This window comes from Falco peregrinus, chromosome 3 (genome assembly GCF_023634155.1).
Source record: "Falco peregrinus isolate bFalPer1 chromosome 3, bFalPer1.pri, whole genome shotgun sequence".
NCBI lineage: Eukaryota > Metazoa > Chordata > Aves > Falconiformes > Falconidae > Falco > Falco peregrinus.
Window position 1 is genome coordinate 63,006,862 of NC_073723.1, and position 14,274 is coordinate 63,021,135.

A 14,274-nucleotide genomic window follows, 5' to 3' on the forward strand; every position below is an offset into this window, starting at 1 on the left:
ACTTATGCTTCTGGATCTGTTTTCCATTTGTTGTAGGGTTTTCAAGGGTTTGTGCTGAAAGTATTAGAAATACTTGATAAAATACTGAAATTTAAAAACGGCAGTCAGAAATGGTTCCTTTAAGTGTGAGTATTATTTTTTGCTTTTTGAATATGAGTAGCACTGAGACTCTAAAAAAGCATACAGATAAAGTATCAGCACCTGCCAAATTAAGGAATGGCTTTTGCTTTCAGAGTTAGGGTGTTTTTTTCACAGTTATGTTGTAAACTTGTGCTTTTTGGATTACTTAATTTTTTTGTCAATGTGCCCCTCCACAAAGTAAAGTAATTATTTTTCTGAAGGATGCGTGAACTTTGGGTGCTTTGAAGTCTAATGGGTGAAATGCTGTTGCAAGACAGACATTTGTTAAGGGCAAGAGATCAGTATTTACAGTGCTGGTGTTAGGACTGGATTATTTGTAATCTAATTAAGAAGGTTACTAACAATTTGAAGAGATTATAAGATTAACCATTATCTGTGTGTTTATTTGATTAAAATAAATACCCACAGATTTGGCTGCCATACCTGTGCTCTGGTATTTGGGATCAGAAATCCCATTTAATTGGGAGTAGAAAACAAACAACTTTGTGGTTTGATTCTGTTTCTGTGATGTCTTTAACAAAATGTGTCATCCCTAGTTAATCTTCACTCTATTTTCACTGAACTACAATGCACCTTATTATTGAAAGCCATTTGGGAGAAAGTTTTTTTGGTGGGTTGTTTTTTTTTTTGTAGGGGAGGGAAGAGCATTTTTTAAAATACTACACCATTAATTTAAAAATTAATTTTTTGAGGTACTGGGCAGAGACAGTAATTCTATGGGATACTTCTTTGCACAGGGCTGGGGTTTCGTCTGTAACTTTGTAGTTTAGGTCTGGTATCACTTAGTGGAGCTTCCCAGATTCATTGTTTGAAAAATGTGCAACTCTGTGTGACTGAGAGTTTCATGTCATTGAGGAGACAAGATCCCAGAAGCTGAAGTGAAAGATCTTCATTCTTCTTCACACCTTACTTTAGATCCTTCTGGCTTCACCTCCTGAGGGCAGGGCACTCACTCTCCCAAGTGACAGTACGAGGAACTTTTATGTTATATGTATATACATATTAATACAGACTTTCCTCGGGAAAAAAACAACATTTTGAGATCTAAACTGACAAGTGGCTTTGGAGTTCTGACATTTATGCCTTATTTGTGTATTTCTTTTTAGCCTTCTCCAGCTGCTATTGCATAAATCTTCCACATTTTTACCTCTAATTGTATGAGTGAAGAAGACATTCGGAAGTTCAGCTTCCTTCTCTGTGCTTGTTTTTAGGAGCTTTAGAAGTCGCCTGGGATTTAAAATTGGCCTCAGTGGATTTTTTTGATAAAGTAAGCTTTTATCAAGCTTCTGCCCTTCCTTGCAGATGTGTACATGGTACAAAACAAACAGCTCCTACGAAGTGGCAGGGTGACTCTTCAGCTGTAAAGGCCAAAGTTGTTCTCACAGTAGCACCATGATACACCCTAAGGGGTGGTGATGTTGGCTGCAATCCTGCAAGGAGCTGCCAAGCTTCCAGGTGGCTCCACACAGGTGCTCAGGCTGGCTCGGGCGCTGTGGCTGTGTTGCAGCACCAGCACAGCGTGCACAGTGCTGCTCAGCCCCCTCCTTCCCTAGCTCTCCTGCCTCGGGCCATGGATGGTGGGCTGGCTCTGGCAGTGAGCGTCCCAGCACAAAGCCCACGCCAGGGAGCAGCGAGGATTGCCTGCAGTGCCAAATTTTCTGTTATCCACAAACCAAGACCCCCTTGCTCCAGCTTTTCATAAACCAGACCTCTGAAATGACAGCCACCTGTTGGGTATGGGGTAGAGAGATTAAGAACATATCTCTCTTTAAAGTAAGTTGCAGCAGGACATAATCAGGTTGTTGCATAATTATTTTCCTCATTCCTCAAACCCAACTCATTGTATTGTTTTAATGGTACAAATGCACTGGACGCTGAAAAAGATTGATGAAGGTTGATGGGAATGGAAGGAAAGGTACAGAGAGTACAGAGTTAGGAATGCTTTTCACAAAATGCCATATTAATAGTAAACATTAGTGTTAACATGACCTGCTGTCAAATGTACAGGTAGTAGGGTTGTAGGGCTGGTTTTGAACACTATGTTTTACGACCCTTTTTTTGTTCAAATAGCTTGTAACTATTAAACGGAATTAGGCCAATTATTAGCAAGTTGGACATGGTCACTGTATCCTTCTCCCTTCTATTTTTGTAGTAACAATTCATCTCGTAGCTTCACCCCTCTGACTTCCTCCAGCTACCTGAGACAATCACTTAGCCAAGCAGTAGGTGTTACGGCCAATTGCCTGAATACATTCAGTGGCTAAATATATGCTGTTCTAAAATGGGCAGGATAATGGTGATTTGATGGAAACATTTCAGCAGTATCATTTGTAAAGATACAGGAATTTTCTTAGGAGTTTAATGGTTACGTCTAATGTTTGTACCACACTGCTCTAATCCTCTGCTTGATGTTGTTCTTATTTGCACCTGGTAATTACTGAGGCAGCTGATCACACACAGATACTCAATCTGATACTGTTTTCATGTACAGCTCCAAAGTGTGTTGTGCATGGGAATAAGAAGGATAACCCGTCTGCTCTAGATTATAAATAGGGAAACCCTAATAAATTCTGGTGCATGGTATGAACAAGTTGGGGAAGAACAGGCTTTGAGTCCTTCCCATCGAAGGTGAAAGGTTGCCGTGTCTTCACTTTGATAAAGGGAAGGCAACAAGTCTACCTCTGAACGTTGGGTGAAGTGGTTCTGTTGGCTGTTTTGGGGTAAAATGCTCTGGAAACGCTGCAAGGAAGTCAGCCCTCATCATCCTTCTGTCATTTAACTCCTGCACCATTAATTTTTGCCCTGTTGTGTAAGTTCTGTGCCTTGAACATTGACAAGGTAGTATCCTGTTCCAGTGAATCTGAGAATATGCTGGTGGACCACACAGCAGCCCTGCACACTGAAGGGCTGCTCATAGAGTTTGTGTACAGCATGACCTTTACCTTTTGTGAAACATGTCCTTCACACAAGGTGAAGTTATGAGAGTGCAGTGTTAGAGCTGGGACAAGGATTAAGGAGTCCAGAAGAGAAATGATCTACCACCACACCTCATAAATTGCAGTAAGGAAAAAGAAATTTTACCAGGTGTTCTGCAAGGTCTGCATTAACATTTCCTCTGTTCCCACACTGTAGGAACCTGGTCACCTTCCTCACTTTTCCATAGACCAAATTTTTAATTTTTCTAAGTTTGCACTGATGATGTACTTCACGTCTTACATCCAGCCCTAGAAAGCTTCTTCCCCGGCAAGATGTGTGTTAGGAGCCCTTACTCCTCAAATGGTGGGTATCTATGGAACTCTTTAACTTCTGTCTTGGAGCCTCCTAAGACATCCTCGTGAGAGCTGTTCCTGTGATCCAAATGTTAAGCCTTGGAGCTAGCACCAGTCCTCCTGTTTAGCCCCAACACTCACCAGGACTCCAGCCATGTCAATTCTCTGGGTCATGTCAGCACCTGACAAACACGTGGTAGGTGAAAGCAAACAGATAATGCTTTTCATTTTGCTCAAGATTTTAACACGCTGTTCCTTTCATTTACATGTTATAAAAAATGCATAGATCTGAAAACAGTAACAAACATGCATGTGTGTTTTTCCTGGTCAAGAGCGTTTACCACCCTGAAGAGTTCATTTTTCTTTATCTGGGTTTTCTGGGGGCTACTGGCATCCTCTTTTTTTGAATCATCTGGTTTGACTTTTAGACCTGAAATCTCTTGGCAGCAAGTTCTCTTGCACTGAGCTTGGACTGATGCCACAGGTAAACAAAAACTTCTCGTGACTTCCTTTCAAGTCTGCGTTTTGTTACCTTTGCTTCTCCTGTTTGGAGATTTTCTGCTTTCTCTTTCATCAACCTCCTATAGAAAACTCCAGTCAAACTGGTTTTTCCTTTCTGGCAATCACCGTAGCAGACTTACTGTTCCAAACCACTTCCACTGGAGTAAGTGATCTCTAATTTCCAAAAACCGGTGCCGTTTCTAACATGGATTTGGCATTCTTTAGGGCTTGCAGCACTTGCTGGGTTTTGTGTACACCAAGAGGATATCCACAGCACAACAGTTGTTGAAAACAAAACCATCAACCAGAATATGTGAGGTGCACTGAAATAAATTTTCCATATCACAGCAAGATAAACTTGCAAGTAACAGGAAAAGCTGTATTTGCAATGTCCAGTGAAAATACATTTTGTTAACTTTTGACATCCCCTGGCAACCTTGTGGCATATAGTTGGTGCTTGTAAACCTGATGCATTTACAGCTCCAAATGCTGTCAAGGTTTTTTCCCACAGTTCAGCTTTCCTGAACATAAAAGACCAAGTTATTTTTGAAGAATTCACCTTTGAAGAGGTGGAGGTGAGATCTTCTATGCATTTTAGTTAGTGGAACATAAAACCAAGATTTTGACCCGTCATTCTATCTAAAGACACGTTCTCCAGGTTCTGATGGGACAGTTGCATTCTGCCCATGTGTGTCATCGGATGTTTCAGGTATTCTCTGCTTCCCTTCCAGTGCTGGCCTGTCTAGTTGCTGGAAGATGTTAAACAGTTTCATTCAGGCAGCAGATAAAGAGATCTGCCACACATCAGCTCACAAATCAGTCAGGATCCAGATCTGTCTGGATAATGCAATAGAAGCTTTCCATTTTCAGGTTATAATCTTCTGGTTCTCTGTTCAAAATTCCACTTACAATTGGAGAATGTGCTCTATACAGCCTTTACATTGCAGAACTCAAATCAGTGCCTATATAAAACGCTCCATGGTGTATCAGTATGCATGTGTTTATCTGCCTAGGACTAGGGCAAGGGGAAATGTAACCACCATTTTTTAAAAGGGAAATAAGGAAGACCCATGGAACTACTTGCCTGCCAGTCTGACCTCTGTGTGCGGCAAGATCATGGAGCAGATCTTCCTGGAAACTGTGCTATGGCACATGGAAAATAAGGAGGTGATTGGTGACAGGCAGCATGGCTTCACTAAGGGCAAATTGTGCCTGACAAATTTGGTGGCCTTCTACAACGGGGTTACAGCACTGGTGGATGAGGGAAGAGCAACTGATGTCATCTGCCTTGACTTGTACAAAGCATTTCACATGACATCCTTTGTCTCTAAACTGGAGAGACATGTATTTGACGGATGGACCACTTAGTGGCTAAGGAATGGCTGAATGGTCACACACAAAAGAGTCAACACTCCATGTCCAAGTGGAGACCAGTGACAAGTGGCATTCTGCATGGTTCGGTACTGGGACCGGTGCTGTTTAACATCTTTGTTTGTGACATGGACAGTGGGATTGAGTGCACCTTCAGGAATTTTGCCAACACCACCAAGCTGTGTGGTGCAGTCAACACGCTGGAGGGAAGGGAGGGACCTTGACAGGCTTGAGAGGTAGGCCTGTGCAAACCTCATGAAGTTCAACAAGGCCAAGTGCAAGGTCCTGCACCTGGGTCAGGACAATCCCAAGCACAAATAGAGGCTGGGCAGGGAGTCAATTGAGAGCAGCCTGAGGAAAAAGACCTGGGGGTGCTGGTGGATAAGAAGCTCAACATGGCCCAGCAGTGTGCACTTGCAGCCCAGCGAGCCACAGGAATCCTGGGCTTCAATAAAAGAAGTGTGACCAGCAGGTCAAGGGAGGTGATTGTCCCCTCTACTCTGCGCTCATCAGACCCTGCCTGGAGTGCTGCATTCAGCTCTGGGGCTCCCAGCACAAGACAGACATGGGCCTGTTGGAGCGAGCCCAGAGGAGGGACATGAGGATGACCAGAGGGATGGAGCACCTCTCCTGTGAAGACAGGCTGAGGGAGTTGGGGTTGTTCAGCCTGGAGGAGAGAAGGCTCTGGGGACACCTTATAGTGGCCTCCCAGTACCTGAAGGGGGCCTACAAGAAAGCTGGAGAGGGACTTCTTACAAGGGCACGTAGTGATAAGACAAGGGAGAATGGCTTTAAACTGAAAGAGGACAGACTTAGATTAGATATAAGGAAGAAATTCTTCACTATGAGAGTGGTAAGGAACTGGGCCAGGTTGCCCAGAGAAGCTGTGGATGCCCCATCCCTGGAAGTGTTCAAGGCCAGGCTGGATGGGGCTTTGAGCAAAGTGGGTCTAGTGGAAGGTGTCCCTGCCCATGGCAGGGGCTTGGAACTAGATAACCCTTAAGGTCCCTTCCAACCCAAACCATTCTATGGTTCTAGGACCGTCCAGTCATAAGGAAGAAGAAAGTTCACTGAAGTCAGTGGATTCAAGCTGGTGTGAATGTGGTCAGAAGGAGGGTCTGCATGTGCTGGTCTAAGCCTTAGATTTTATCAGTGCTTTATTCTTAGTCTGTGTTTTGCAGCAGCTCAGCCAGTTGCCCCCCTGGGAATAAAACATCTGATCACATGCAGTAGAAAAATATTATCCCTTTCAAAATAAATAAATAAATAAATTTTCCTCTCTCTTTTTGCCCAACTTCTTCCGTCTTTTCTAAGATCACACATAGCAGAAGTTGCAGATGATGAGTCTCGTTTTTGCTGGAGCCTGTTAACCTTTCTGTGTGAATGACAGTTTGCCAGATTTAAGTCTTAGTCAGTGTTTATGTTAAGAAGAGGGTTAATGATGATCCCCATAGGCCTCTCACTCAGAAAGCAAAAACATCTGCTAAGCCAAAAAGTGGTTAGTTTGCTAAATTTAGAAGGAAGAAATGCATTTCCCAAAATTCACACTGCTTCTTAACAAATTTAGGGAACCAGTGGGGGCAAGCAATTATGGAAGTCATACTGTTTATTCATTTTTTAGCTTAGTTCATGTATTTTCAATTTAAAAAATAAAATGTGATTGCTGTTATTAAAGCAGAAAGGAGGTACTACTCATATATCTGAAACGTTTAATGCAGTTGAACTTTTTGTGCATTTGTTTAGGTTAACAGCTGGACACATACCAAAGCCTGCAAAGCTTAGAGATGTTCTACAGTCCATACTGAGAAAGTGGTGGTGAAGAAAGATTAAAATGGATGTCTGCTAGGAAACTCTTAACTGAGCCCATAGACTAGGAAGGCTCCTCTACGGATTTTAGCCATCTTTATCCTGACCAAATGCGCTCCTAATTGCTGCCAGCTGTCTGGCTCCTTGCGGCTAAGGGTAACCTGGTGAATAGCATACCAGCCCTCAGTTGCCACTGTCGTCATCTATCTTTGCTTCTAATGTCTCTTCCAAAGTCGTCATCTTTAAATAGGGTTTAAAATAGCATTTTCCTGCTTCATGGGATTACAGGGGAGTAGAGTTTGCTGGTACCAATAAAGCGTCCCACGATGGCTTCGCTCTTGATGAGTTTGTGGTGGCCAGGGCCACAGCCAGCAGCAGCCACGGTTGGCACAACAAAACAAGATGGGTTGTATGCCTCCCTGTCATGCTGCTGGTGCCACCGGTGGGCAGTACAGGCACTGGGACAACCAGGTGACATCACTTGTGTATCTAGGAGAGATCTGCAGTCCGCAGCCAGAGACCCTTCCCAGTCTTGTTGACCCTCTCGCTATGAAGCAAACGGAGCATGGCCAGTCACAAAGCTTCGTCACAAGCTGTACAACCCCAGCAGGCATCACTCGTCCATGCTCCCCAGGGGCTGGTGGGTCACCCACCCCCAGCTGCCCACTGGCCATGGCCCCCCTTGCCCCAGGCAGAGGGCTGGCCGGACGCTGTAAACCACAAATACTAGAGCCTCCCTGGCCTGTATATGAGCCAGCGGGTTTCAGGCGGGTTTCCGGCGTGACTGTACTTTGCTCTCCCTCTTTCCCTCCCGTTTAACCTTTTCATCGACGGCTGCCTTGCTGGCAAGCCCTCAGGGGGGGTGTGGGCGTGTTTCCGTGGGTAAATCCCGCGGGTTTCTGGCACCCTCCAAGCAGCCCTTTGCCAGCCCGGGGTGAGAAGGCATGAGGCCTGCGGGGAGGCATGGTGGGTTCTGGAGATCTCTGTTGGCTGCACCTGTATTTCAGCAGCACGCTGCTGCGGGATCCCGTGGCGCTTCAGCCTGCCGATGCGTCACGGTGGGGGGTGGCGGAGCAGCCGCCCAGGCAGGGCCGGGCAAGGCAGGGCAGGGCAAGGCAGGGCCGGGCAAGGCAGGGCCGGGCAGGGTAGAGTAGAGCCGGGCAGGGCCAGGCAGGGTAGGGTAGGCCGGGCAGGGCAGGGCCGGGCCGGGCAAGGCAGGGCCGGGCAGGGTAGGGTAGGCTGGGCAGGGCAGGGCCGGGCAGGGTAGGCCGGGCAGGGCAGGGCCGGGCAGGGCAGGGCCGGGCAGGGTAGGGTAGGGTAGGCCGGGCAGGGCAGGGCCGGGCAGGGTAGGCAGGGCAGGGTAGGGTAGACCGGGCAGGGCAGGGCCGGGCAGGGTAGGCCGGGCAGGGCAGGGCCGGGCAGGGCAGGGCCGGGCAGGGTAGGGTAGGGTAGGCCGGGCAGGGCAGGGCCGGGCAGGGTAGGCAGGGCAGGGCAGGGCCGGGCAGGGTAGGCAGGGCAGGGTAGGGCCGGGCAGGGTAGGCAGGGCAGGGTAGGGTAGGCCGGGCAGGGCAGGGCCGGGCAGGGTAGGCAGGGCAGGGTAGGGTAGGCCGGGCAGGGCAGGGCCGGGCAGGGTAGGCAGGGCAGGGTAGGGTAGGGTAGGCCGGGCAGGGCAGGGCCGGGCAGGGCAGGGCCGGGCAGGGTAGGGTAGGGTAGGCCGGGCAGGGCAGGGTAGGGTAGGGTAGGCCGGGCAGGGCAGGGCCGGGCAGGGTAGGCCGGGCAGGGCAGGGCCGGGCAGGGTAGGCAGGGCAGGGTAGGGTAGGCCGGGCAGGGCAGGGCCGGGCAGGGTAGGCCGGGCAGGGCAGGGCCGGGCAGGGCAGGGCAGGGTAGGGTAGGGTAGGCCGGGCAGGGTAGGCAGGGCAGGGCAGGGTAGGGTAGGCCGGGCAGGGCAGGGCCGGGCAGGGCAGGGCCGGGCAGGGCAGGGCCGGGCAGGGCCGAGGCCGCCCCCTGCAGGCCCGCCCGCGCCGCGCGGGGCCGGGCGCCCTGCGGGGAGCTGCGGCTGAGGGGCGGGGCCGCGCTGGCGGGGAAGGAGGCGCCTTCCAGCGGGCGGCAGCGGCAGGGAGGGCCGGGGGCTCGGCAGGTGCCGGAAGCGTGGGACAGGCGGGGGCGACGCGCCCGTTTCTGATCCTTTTGAAAGACCTACTCGCGCCTCGGTGGCGCCCCCGGGCGTTGCGGCGGGTATTTCCTTCCGTAGCAGCTTTGCGCGGGGCGGGGAGCGGCGCGGCTGAGCCCGGCGCCTTCGCCGCCGCGCTCGGTGCTGGGCGGAGGGGGGCGAGGGGCGAGGGGCGAGGGGCGGGACTGCGCTCCGCAGCGGGCTGCGCGTGAGACAGTGGCTGCTTAAAGCTGACAGGAACATCCCGAGCCGTTAAATTTTACCAGCGTCTTCATAGGGGGTTCTGCTTGTATTCTCAGCAAATGACTTGCGAAAATCAATCCTGTAGGGATTACAGTATTACTGGGGGCTGTTCTCATTATGTTTTTCTCATGTTTTACCGGGAAATGTGTCAGAATAATGTGAGCTTGCTTGAAGCCCAACTGTGGAGCCAGAGTTATTCTTGAAACTATAAATCTGTAGTTTCCTATTTAAACTTTGCATGAAGAATTAACAGGGTTGTCATTCCTTAAGTGATTAAAAAAAAAAGATTTTATGGAAAGGAAAGAAGAAAAAGTAAAAGTTCAAATCTTTATGCTGTCCCTGATAACAGCAACAGAAAGAAAAAGAGGTATTTTTTTCCGTTTTAGCTCTGTAGAGGCCTGGTGGGTGTTCTCATTGTGAAATGCCTGTATCACCTGTGACTTAGTCCAGAGGGTGGAATTGTGGGTCCTGGTGGAGGCTGGTTTCATGGAGTACGTCTTCTGCTGGGTTTTGAGCCTGGCTGAGGAGTCTGGAAAGCTCTTGATGGTCCATCAGAAATGCAAAGGCTTGCTGACCCTGACAGCTTCCTTAAGGATAAATTTGGGATTCTTCACTCTGACAACTTAAAGCCACAGCCTTAAAGATTTGCCACATTACCTTTTCATTTTACAGAGACAAGCATTTTGATGTGGGTTTGATTTTTGTTGTTGTTGTTATTTTTTGTTTTCCACAGCAACTTTTTGATAGAAGGCCATTGAAATGTTGGGGTGAGAGAATAAAAAATGCTTGAAGTAGACAAGGATTTACTAAAATGCTTAGTCTGTGATATTGATCTGCAGTTTAGCACTTCATCTTTCCAATTCTTTGGATGTCGAAATACAATTACAAATATAGCATGGCATTTCTGTCTATTGTATTGTTCTCAAGACATGATTTTTCTTTCAATTGTGACTTTGTTTGTGGGGTCAGAATATCTATACAGAGCCACACAGTGATTTACCCTGTGAGAAGCAGATTTTCATGTACAATTACCTCCTCTTTATTTGTGCATTTATGATTCCGTTTTTCAGAAATTCTTATATGGCTGCTACTGCTGCTCAAATTGCCATGGTTTTTGAAGAGAATAATGCTTATTGATAGTTCCCACATGCACTGGCAGGCACATCTAAAACCTGTATTTTTGTGTTCGCAGCTTGCATAATATAAAATTTAGAGATTGCTTGTCAAACTAAGTGTCAGCTGAGTTTCCTAGGAAACTCACCGAAGATATTTATAAAACTACAGATCAGCTTAATAATAGATACAATAATGTCAGTAGCTCGTGATTATTTTTTTTTTACTGTATCAGTCCATTTTTTCTTTGCTTTAATTTGTTGGCAAACCAAACTGCATTTCCAAACAGAGCACTGAAGACCTTCCTTCCAATATATTGCTTAATTTATTTCGAGGAGGAAAAAAAAAAAAGTAGTTTGTGCTGTTCCATGTAAGGAAATATAAAACACCCTAAAGTAAAATTAAGAAAAACCTAAATATCATACTAATTATCAGACTGAATTCTTTATAGATAAAACCACAGTTGTGGTGTAGAAATATAAATATTATATCATATGTTGTAGTTTTATTCACAGTTGAGTTGAATGTGTGAGTTTAAAGTTCATTGCACATACATGCAAAGCAGTCACTGCGGAATTAACATAAATCCTGAGTATAGGTTTCTATAGAAGCTGCATAAATAGAGGACCTGTCAGTATTTTTAAAAAGCGTAATTCTGTGAAAACAGTTTTATCCCTGAGCTGAAAAAACCCAGCATCTAAAAAGCGAGAATGAGTGATGCTGGTGTCCATTTTTACTCATTTTTCTGCTATTGTGTTTTCCTCACACTGATTCTTTGAGCGCAGACATGAGCATTGCCACAGTTTGGAGGTACCTTTGGTTTTTAAGCACTTTAAATTGAAATTTTAGTCACGTACATTTAAAATTTGGTGGGGTGTATATTATGTATATGTATAAAAGAATGTATGTTATGCCAGAACATAATTATTAGAGACATTTAGGATTAGTAGAAATTAACGTTCTTTAGAAAGCAGTTTAGAAAAGTGATTTTAGTTTTCACATTTTAATACAGTAATGAGAATGATGTTGCTGTATTTAGTAATGAGGCAGTACTGACTCCTTACCTCATCTGGAGTTACTTGTACCTACGTACGTATTTGCCTGTCAGAGCTACTTTTTGGTACTGTGCTAATTAGCCAAGTAAGGAGCTGTTATGAAGGATATTCAAGAATATATTTTCTTTTGAAAAAGTAAGAGTATAGCTTTTTTGTGTTGCCTTGTCTAGAAATCTCAGTGCACTTTTAATGTAGTTGCAAAAGAAATCTTAGGAAGTCTGTCCATCAGACACTGAAAAGATTAATTTTCTCTGAAGCTACGAAATTTAGCCAAATCCTAGTAGGAGTTGCATGTGGATTTATTGGATGCTAGTGATATCATTGCAGCTTGATACAACAGGGTAGCAGTTAAAACCTTGTAAATTATTTATTTCAGTATAGGTCACATGTGGTCAGCAACCTTACAAGCATAAAATGTTACGGCGGCTATGTCAAGTGATACTTCTTAAGCGCGTGATACTTGCCAGAGCTTACTCTCTCTTAACTGCAGTGTTGCAGTTTAGAGTATTTGAAATGGATCCTTTTACTGGGAGGAGGTTCTAATGATGATTTCTAAATGGAAGACCTCTTGGGCTGATACATAGGACGTGTAATTAGGAGACTTAACCACATTCTCAACCCTGCTATGGATTATTTGTAGTGTAACTCAGCATTACTCACTCCTCTGTTCCTCGCTATAATTTGCCTGTTTTGAACATGCAGATGCTAGCAACTAATAACCTTCTGAAGTGCTTGTTGTTGTATAGGTGAGAGATGTGGATTGGTACTAAATACCATGTTTAATCATTTTGGGTAAATTCTGCCAACATGACTTTGTTATTGGGGAAACAAGGTGTATTGTCTCTGATTTATACATCAACTCCAGAAGGAATGCTTCTGCCAGAAGAACACCAGTTCACTCCATCTTGTGAGGTTTGTGACGGAGTCATATTTATGCACAAATACTTGCTTCTGTCCACACTCTTAAGCAGAACCCTTTATGTGTCAGCTGTAGTTGAGAGGCATTTTCTCCACAGACTTCTGTTGCATTTACTGATCCTGAGCTATGCAAGCGCCTGCACTGCCTGCAGCAGCTTGCAAGCTGTCCCTCAGGCTCCTGCCCATTTTCTGCAGGTTTGTTTAACCTGCTGGCATTGCCATCTTACTGTGCTCAGAGAGCAGGATTTACCCCTCTGCTAACCTTTTACCCTGATGAAAACTGTCTGTTTCTGGGCCTGTCAGATCAAACTGTTAAGAAACTGGAAAGAAAACTTTGAAACGCACTTGGAAATACAGGAGCGCTGCCTGAACAGCAGTGTTAAGGAAAATTACTCTGTGTTTAGGAAAAGAATCAGCCTGGAGGCACTTTTGATTTGAAGTTTTTTGCCTTCTTTTGTCAACTCCTGTGCTGCAAGCAGGAGATGAAAGTTGTGTTAATGACAGGTGTGCCACTTAAGGTGAACTTTAATGATATAAACATCATTTCTTTAAAAAGCAGCCATTGCTCTGCTCTGGTGTTTGCATTAACTGCAGGGCTAACTGAAGTTAAACTTTGCTTAATCAATATTCTCAAGATGATGAAAAACATCTGACCAAAAGGTTCAGTCTGTATACAGCTGCTTTCTCATGGTGACTGCAGCTGATAAGAGTGTACTTTTACATCTTTGTATATGTTTATGGTGGCTTTTGGATGGGGACGAAGTTTTGTAAAAAGATGCTTTTTCTTTAGAGTTTGTTCAGTTCAATTTTGTTGTCGGGCATCCATTGTGTTACGCTAAACAGTGATTTTTTTAAACAATATGCTTAGCCATCACACCTTGATCATCCAGAAGGAAAAGCTGGGTATTCTGACTGTAGATACCATATTTTGTTTCCCTGTTATAACAATGGAGGTCCAAAAAGGACAAATAGTATAAATAAATTTATACACAGCATATTTTCTTGTCCTTTCATATCCGTGAGAAAGTGCTATGAGAATTGCAAACAGGCTTTTAGGGGGGCATCTTTTCAACTGGTCAGTGTGTGTGACCTCTGTGTTAAGAGTGAGTCACATTGTAAGTCAAGAGTTTGCTGGCTTTTTTTTTTCCTCACCACAATTAAGCAGATTCCACATGCACACCCAAGTAAAATCGGAAAAAACTTGCCAGTTGAGAAAGAAATCTTGATCATATTGTAGCAGGATGAGTCAGCTGGTGGGATATTCACTGGCAAATACCAAATAACAGTGCAGAAATTCCAGATAGCTTCTAAGTCATATAGGCAATCTGGGGAAAATGAGCCAGCTAGGCTGACATGAAACCTAAGAAATGGGTGAAAGTGAAAGAGAACCTGCCTATTTTATATATACATATAAAAACACATTTTTATGTCCTTAATACTACCATTGTAACATGTTCTAGGAAAGAATTAAAGCTTGAAAAGATTTTTTTAAGTAATTGGAGAATGTGGTTCCATCTTTGTCTTTTTGGTTCCCTTTTCTCTTGCCCCTCCCTGCAGTCGTAAGGTTTTGTTTCATTTTATGTATGAAACTGGGTTGGCAACATAAAGGGTCAGACTGGTTAACCTCCTCCTCTTGTCCAATTTGCTCTCCAGTTCTTGTGCTTTAGTTGCAACGTTCAAGGGCAGC

The 14,274-nt window shown here is 45.3% G+C and overlaps 1 protein-coding gene across 1 annotated transcript in view; it reads left to right on the plus strand.

Moving 5' to 3' along the window:
• Positions 1 to 14,274, plus strand: part of GNAL (G protein subunit alpha L) — a 195,966-nt gene that overhangs the window by 167,213 nt on the left and 14,479 nt on the right.